Genomic DNA, 8,758 nt, shown 5'->3' with positions numbered 1-8,758 from the left:
TAGCACTTCGGTGTTTCTTCAATATTTGCAATAATCTTTCTTCTTCAAACTCGTAAGCTTAGAACTAATAATAACAGGATATATTTTCTTATCATCAATATGAGCATATTTAAGATTATCGAGTAAAGGCTTTAAATCAAAAACAGGATCTTCCTTTGGTGGCGGTGTTGTACCCAAGTCTTCCACCGGTAAATCATGTTTGAGAATAGGTTGGCGAAGAAAAATCTCCTCAAGCTCCTCTCTTTCCTTCCTAAAGACTTCACTCTCGCTATCCTCCAAATGTTGCTGCAAAGGATTATTAGGAACAAGAACAATAGATGCACACTGCTCCATTTTAAAATCATTACTAGGCAAATCAGCTTTATAAGGGGTTTTAGTAAATTTAGAGAAGTTAAACTCATAAGATTCACCAGCAAATTTAGTCAAAATTTTCTCTTTCTTGCAATCTATAATAGCTCCACAAGTATTTAGAAAAGGTCTACCAAAAATGATAGGACAATAGTCACTAGCAGCAGAGCCAAGTACCAAAAAGTCAGCAGGATATTTAATCTTACCACATAGAACTTCCACATCTCGAACAATACCAATTGGAGAAATAGTTTCTCTATTAGCCAGCTGAATAACCACATCAATATCTTCAAGTTCACAAGAATCAATTTCGTGCATAATCTCCGTGTAAAGCTCATAAGGTATAGCACTAACACTTGCACCAATATCACATAAACCATAATAGCAATGATCACCAATTTTAACGGATAGCATAGGAACACTAGCTTGTTTGGGTTTATTAGGATGTGAAACAATATTAGAAGCATCTTCACAGAAAATAATATGACCATCCTCTACATTTTCAGTCACAAGATCTTTAACAATTGCAACAGCAGGTTCAACTTTTATTTGTTCTTCAGGTTCTCTAGGTTTCTTTTCACTTTTATGAACCGCACTATTTATAACAGAGTACTCTTTCATTTTAGCAGGAAAGGAGTTTTTTCAATATACGCTTCAGGAATAACACGATCAGCAGTTTCAATTACAACACACTTATTAATAGATGAATCAATTTTATCTTTGTACGGTTCATGATACTTATCAAAATTCTTCTTAGGCAATTCATAATGAGAGGCAAAAGCTTTATAAAGGTTTGCAGCAACTTGAGAATCAAGACCATATGTAGCACTAATATTACGAAATGTATCGGTATCCATAAAAGCTTCAATGCATTTATAATCATAAATTATACCGATTCTCTATCTTTGTCGTTCTCCCAACCTTCGGTATTTTCTTGGATCCGATCAAGAAGGTCCCTTTTAAACTCTTCTTTGTTGCGTGTAAATGATCCAGAACAAGAAGTATCCAAGCAAGGTCTTGTCTTGAAAAGAAAGTCTTGCATAGAAATTATCAATAATAATATTACCAGGAAGCTCATGAATGGGGCATTTGAGCATTAAAGACTTCAATCTCCCCCAAGCTTGGGCAATACTCTCTCCATCATGAGGCCAGAAATTATATATGCGGTTCCGATCTTTGTGAATTTCACTTGGAGGATAAAATTTGGAATAAAATAAAGGCACAATGTCCTCCCAATCAAGAGAATCACCATTCTTCAACAATTTATACCAATGCGCCGCTTTACCAGACAGCGATATAGAGAATAGCTTCTTCCTAACTTCATTCATAGCAATACCTGCACACTTGAATTACCCGCATAATTCATGCAAAAACAATAAATGATCACCAGGATGGACAGTTCCATCCCCTTCATAGCGGTTATCCATAACATGTTCAATAATTTTCGTAGGTATTTTATATGGTATTACTTCCTCACCTGGCGCCTCATCCACTACCGTTGCAGTAGTAGTAGATTTCCCAAATAGAAATTGAAGAGAAGATCTCTCCATAATGATTTATAGCAGCAGGCAGAAATAAAATCAGCACAAACAGTAAAGGTTTTCCTTACCAATTCCACTTACCAATAGCGCTTCACTCCCCGGCAACGGCGCCGGAAAATAGTCTTGATGACCCACAAGTATAGGGGGTGTATCGTAGTACTTTCGATAAATAAGAGTGTCGAACCCAACGAGGAGCAGAAGGTGTTGACAAGCGGTTTCGATGAAGGATTCACTTGTAAATGCTCACGAGACAAGTATTCGGGGGTTTTGATGTAACAGATGAATAAAGTACAAGTAAGTAAAATGCGAGAGAAATAATTGCAGCGAGTGGCCCAATCCTTTTCAGCACAAAGGACAAGCCGGTTTGTTTACTTATAATGACCAAACGTTCTCGAGGACACACGGGATTTTAGTCTAGTGCTTTCGCTACATACGAGCTGATTAATCTTCATTGTTTTGATAAGTGTTGTGTGGGTGAACTCTGTGCTAATGTACCGCCCTTCCTAGGACTAATACATACTTGTGATTATACCCCTTGCAAGCATCCGCAACTACAAGAAAGTAATTAAGATAAATCTAACCACAGCCTTAAACTCGAGATCCTGCGATCCCTCCTGCATCGATATACCAACGGGGGTTTAGGTTTCGTCACTCCAGCAACCCCGCAATTGGCAAACGAGTACAAGATGCATTCCCTAGGCCCATAAATGGTGAAGTGTCGTGTAGTCGACGTTCACACGACACCACTAGAAGAATAACACCACAACTTAAATATCATAACATTGAATATTACTCAACCATAGTTCACTACTAACAATTAGACATCACCCATGTCCTCAAGAACTAAACGAACTACTCACGAGACATCATATGGAACATGATCAGAGGTGATATGATGATGAATAACAATCTGAACATGAACTTGGTTCAATGGTTTCACTCAATAGCATCAACAACAAGTATGAATAGATACCGGGAGAGTTTCCCCTATCAAACAATCAAGATCAAACCCAAATTGCTACGGCGGTGACGATGTCCAGCGGTGGAGATGGCGGTGATGATGGTGGAGATGATGATGATGGTGATGGAGATGATGTCCAGCTCGATGGCGGTGACGATGGCGTCGATTTCCCCCTCCGGGAGGGAATTTCCCCGGCGGATTCCTGCCCGCCGGAGAGCTCTTTTCTCTCTGGTGTTCTCCGCCCCGCAGAGGCGGCTGTAACCCTTCGTGAGGATTCCTCTCTGGCTTAGGTCTTCGGGACGAAGGGTTTCGCGAAGAAAAGGAGGCGAAAGGGGTCGTGGGCCCCCCAGACCACATGGCGGCGCGGCCAGGGCATGGGCCGCGCCGCCCTAGGGTGTGGGCCCACCCTGGCTCCTCCTTCTGGCTTCCTTCGTCATCTGGAAAAATAGGATTTTTGGTAAAACTCCCTTCCACAGTTGATCTTCCGAAATATTGCATCCTGACGGTGCTTTTTCCAGCAGAATCCTGGCTCCGGTGCTTGATCTCCAAATAATCATGAAACATGCAAAATAGATGAAATAACATAAGTATTGTGTCCCAATATGAAATATATCAATGAATAACAGCAAATTATGATATAAAATAGTGATGCAATTTGGACGTATCACTGTGCATTGTAATTCACAGCAAAGGCCTCAAATTATTTTGGAAGTGAAGCAAAGATCAGATGGATGATGAACTGTTCTGGAAGCTCCATGTCCATAGACTTGAGCTTGGAAGACATATTGCTCATCTTCAATATGTGATCCCTTACTCCACCACCAGTGCGCTTTGTGGTGACAAGCTTTCTTATGAGAGTGCTAGCATAGGCCTTGGAAGACCCAATAAACTAGCTCTCTACATATTTCAGGTACTCACTGGAGGTGTCACATTGTGGGACTGCTCCCCTTATAGCCTTCAAAATGGAGCTCTTAATCACCATCAAGCACTTTCTGTTGGAGAAGTCCCACTTAGCACGATCAAGATCGCACTTCATTCTTATTTGTCCATGGTTATGAAACCTTTTGTTGAAGTCAACTTCACTTTCTTTGTCGCCCCTCACGGGGACCTTAGGTTCTATGGGACAAGTCTTTATGAGTGCCAAGTTGAGGTCAAGGAAAGCAAGCCCCATCTCAATCTTCTCTCGCCGTGAGCCATAGTTCCTTCCGTTGAGGGGCTCAATAGCCGAGATAAAACTCATAGGATCACCTGAAACAAAATTTTCATCAAAAATGAGATAATTCAAAGTTGTTCAAATTAAAACATGGCACTTCTCAATATTAATTCTACATCACCGTTGGGCAGAAAAAGAACCAGTAATGATAACACTGACTCTTTGCGGAATACAATTTTATTAACAACGTTGGTCATTAAATAAAATCATCATACTCAAAAATAATTCTCATTTCCTAATTTATTTTTCCCGTTGGTCCAATTAAATTAGGAAAATTAAAATATGACTTCAACTTAACTAGCACAACGGAAACTTAACTTAATTTTCAAATTTTAACACATAGGAAAAAATTCTATAACTTACTTTTATTCATGCTACTAAACAATTTTCAGAAAATAAAACAGAAAATATCACTGGAAAAAAATGTCATACAGCCCAAATGGGCCCTTCTCTTATGTCTCTGTTAAAATAAAACAAGCAAGGGGCCGAAACGCACCCACGTCGCTAGCTGGACCGAGCCCAGCAACTGGTACACGGCCTATGCTGCTCTTCCTTGGGCCCGAGGAGCGTCCCAGCGATTCTTGGCTGTCAGATCGCATCGGACGGCCGTGCGGCCGGTTTCGGCCGCAGAAAACCGGTCGGAAGCCGGCCCGAAACCCTATCCCATCTCATTCTCCTCCCTCCGCGCCTCTCTCACTCACCTTGCACGGTGTCGCGGTGAGACGCGGAAGACGACCGTGGCCGCTGAAGCAGGCCGTTGCGCGGGGAGGCGGGCGACGCCATAGCCAATCCTCTGGCTGGTGCGCGCGTTCCCCTTGCGGGTGGTCGCGCCGCCGTCGAGCGGACTGGCCGCGGTGCCCTAGCATGGCCCCTATGCAGAGGCGGAGGCCACTTCCCGGAGCTCGCCGGTAGGTGGAGGCCGGCATGGATGCCGCCTCCCTCTCTCTTCCCCTTCTCTCATATCAATTTCGTGTTTTACTCGGGATACATCCGATCTAGGGTCAGGGTTTGCCAAAAATTAAAACTTCTCTGTTCTGTTTTTCCCGGATTTACTTCTACCTCAGCTAGATCAACGAACTAGGCTTAGCTCTGATACCAATGTTAGTTCTAATAGGATCTCTAGCTGCTGCATCTAGTGAGTATATGTCTAGTCTAACCGGGAACAAAAACAAGAGGGGAAAAGGCGTGGCATGCCGTCGGACTTGTTCGACGAGGAGCTCGCCATGGCAGCGATGAAGGAGTGTCGGCGATGTCGGTGGTGCTTCCCGCCGCTACAACACCAAACCATATCGGGTGGTCTTAGGGTTGGTGTGTTGGTGGGGAGGTTGGCAGCGGACGAACCTTGGCGTCCGTGCCCCGCTCTCCACCTCTTTAATATGGCGCTGGCGACGGGGCTGACCAACCATACGTGATTGGGAGGCTCCGATCAGGGCGTGAGACAAGGTCGTGCTCGACCGTTGGGTCGAGAGCGAGGAGATCAACCCAACACGACTTAGTTCATATATGTTGTAACGTTTCAGCCATGGTTATCTTTGTTACTAGATAGGAACGCGCGGCTTGCCGCGCGCTTGCCCGCCTACGGCGAGCAAGCAGAAAATGAAAACACGTTGTGATAGAACAAAATAAGAAGGAACAATTGCTGAAATTAAAAGGTGGCATCCAATTCTATTCCATGTTTGGATGCACAAACCATGAAATCGAAGTGCATAGTGGCAGGGAGAGGGCTAGAAGAGGTCGATTTGGAGTTTGCAAGGGAGAGGCCACCGCTCGCCGCCGTTCCCCTCCCGGCCAAGGAGGGGGCACCGCCCACGATTATTCCATTACAGGCAAGTGAGAGGCCATCACCCGCCGCCATTCCCCTGGCTAGGGAGAGGCGGCCGTCTACCGATGTTCCCTTGCCGGCCAGGGAGAGGCCACCCTCCACCGCCATTCCTCTACCACCATTGTTAGTATTGATGGGCTTTATTTGTAACGTGTGTCAATGTGCGACATGACAACTGTTTTTTCCTTCTCACAATATTTTATTATCAAGAGAAAGTGAGGCGAGTAAGTAGGAATGAAGACACCCTGTGAAAGAACAAAATTAGAGGGAACAATGCTGTAATATAGTAGAAGGGGCATACATAAGCATAGTACATTATATTAAGAGGTCATTAGAACATACTAATAAGAGTTGTCCTCTACACATGTTGATACACCGAAGAATATACTACCGTTACATACAACAAAAGAGCTAAATTGATTAGCTGCAGCCTTAAGGGCAATCCATTGTTTCTGTTCAGCAGTTCTAAGGACTATATTACAAAAGATCATAGACATGACACCCGATCTTTTTCATCTAAGGGGCTTTTCTACTTCGTCCAGCTTGGTCTGTAGGCTAGCGCTTCGTTCCTTCAGCATTTGCGCAGTGTTATTTATGTTTGAGAAAGCTGCCTTCACATCATCATGTATGACCTCCTGTCCCCCAAAGTAGCCTAATATTGCCATGTTATGAAACTGATAAGCAAAGGATCTCATGTGTCTAACAGATAGGAACCAACCTCTACCCAGTCTTGTGCTTTTAAATTTTGCCTTCTTGAGTTCAGTCTTCAGTTTTTTGTTCTCTTTCTGTAGCTGCATTAATCGACCGTAGTTTAAATCCTTGATCACCAGGTTAGCTGCACTTTCCAGACACCTTATGGCTGCGACAGCTGCTGTGTGGTGAGCTACAGCGACGTCCATGCTCCTGATACCTGATATAGTCGTGGGGACAAGGGAACCTTGAAAGAGAACTTTAGATGTGTTGAAAGTAACAGACACACATTTCTTGTTGTCTCCGTATAGCTTGTGCTGGTATTGAGCTGGTGGAAGTCCAAGCTGCATCAGCATTTGATCAAGCATCATTGCTCCTGGAATCGTCAGAAGTATTTGAACATTCTGTAGCATGGATCATTGGCGGAGAGATGGTCAGCTACAATGAAAGCGAACAATAGCTAATATACCTGAATACTAATCAAAACAGTATATATCATGTCTTGTTGGTTTTAAGGGGTTTTACTGTAACAGGGTGTGTATGTATAGAGTGTTTTAGGTTAGCATCTATTCTGATTACTTTTCTGCACATTGCTTACACAGTAATAGTTACCTCTAGTATGTTGAATCATGTATAGCTAGTTGACCCTCTAATCTTACTAATGGTGAAAATGGCCTTCTTTTCTGAGATGGAAGGAGCATATGAAAGTCCAGGGTTGCACCTTGTTGTTAATCGACGAAGCAGACCCTACGGAGTAATCTTCAATACCATTATCAGCGCTCATCTTCAAAGGCGTGCTCTTTGTTGACGATGACACAATCAGAGTCAAGTTTTGTTTTGAGAGAAGAACCTAAGGAGGGGAAAAATCAAAATTGGTGGCTAGGATAAAGAGCCATTTTAATACAAGGCATAGTAGTGTCTGAATCTAGTACAAAAGGAACCAATTTTCCAATGCAGCACATATCTTTAACTTTGCCATGGCCTCAATAGATTTGCCTCGATCAGGAGCAATAAATAATACACCCTTTTACCTTAGGCTACAAGTAATATAAAAAGATTTGTTTGTAGATCTAACTACCCTGAGCTAATATGCTGCAGCAACCAAGCAGTACAGATCTTGGAAGCAGGTAGTTGAACAGGCCAAGAACATAAAGGATGAGGAGCACTTACCCAACAGGAAAGTGAAGAAGATCTTGGTTTCGTGAAGAAAAAGCAGGCAGCACCAATACCTGTGGAAAGAGTAACAGGCATTAGATTCATAACCAGAACACCATGGGCAAAGGCAAACTGTACTCTCCTCTGCATCACCTCAAGCAGAAATGGTTTTGAGCAAAATACTAAGGTTCAGCCCACTAAAAGTCTGATCCACTAGGTTTTATTGGTCTATCCTTCAGACTGGCCCGCCCATCATTTTCTGTCTAGTTCCGCTACTGTCCAGAAAACCACCTTGCAGTGCGGACACCGATATTCAGGAGAGCCATGGTACGATCTATCTGCATAGTTCGCTGAGGCGAAGAAAAAGGTAAGATCCCTGCAAACATAAAACGCAAGGAAAACCACCGCAACATCACAACCTACCTTTTAGAAACTCGGCAAATTCGGCAGGAAATCCTGTCCAATCAGTCGGTAGGGGGCCTGTCACTACATGCTCTATGTACATCGCAAAAAAAGGACACAACAAACATCAACATAGTACAGAGAACCAAACAACGAAGCAGACAAATAGTACAACGGGATGGCACCTCGGAATTTATGACGCCGAAGATCAATGGTCTTCCTACGGATCCTACGGTTTCGGGCCTGAATAGAGTGATCCACATGTGGGTGAAAACCATCCCCTATCCAACCAAACACATGAAACAACATAAGAAATCTCACTGGGAGACACAGCAGGGAGGGGGGAGGCAGAAGACAAGAAAGAAAAGGAGCCCTACTCTTTCTCTTATACTTAGACCAATCTACAGGAGCAGACGGTCCAGGATCGCAAGGCACAGGACCAGTAGGCACAGGAGGATCCTGTGTCCTAGACAACGGCCGGGGACGTCGAGCCCGAGCAGGACGAGGAACAGCAGTTCCAGGGACAGCAGGCACACGCACACCCCGTGGCCTAGATGGCCGAGGATTACGAGGCCGAGGATTACGAGGCATCCTGTACAGCAGGCATGAACAAACAAAATACCCTA

At 43.7% G+C, this 8,758-nt stretch overlaps 1 long non-coding RNA gene across 1 annotated transcript; it reads right to left on the bottom strand.

The window, feature by feature from the left end:
* Window positions 1-7,349: 7,349 nt before the first annotated feature.
* On the bottom strand, window positions 7,350-8,042 carry LOC124659315. Its single transcript, XR_006989537.1, has 3 exons — window positions 7,884-8,042; window positions 7,746-7,804; window positions 7,350-7,425 (listed from the first exon to the last, which is right to left on the bottom strand). It is a non-coding gene; the product is annotated as an uncharacterized LOC124659315 (long non-coding RNA).
* Window positions 8,043-8,758: the final 716 nt, after the last annotated feature.

The sequence above is a fragment of the Lolium rigidum genome, chromosome 6 (assembly GCF_022539505.1).
Source record: "Lolium rigidum isolate FL_2022 chromosome 6, APGP_CSIRO_Lrig_0.1, whole genome shotgun sequence".
Taxonomy (NCBI): Eukaryota; Viridiplantae; Streptophyta; class Magnoliopsida; order Poales; family Poaceae; genus Lolium; species Lolium rigidum.
This window is presented reverse-complemented; position numbering and strand designations above follow the sequence as displayed.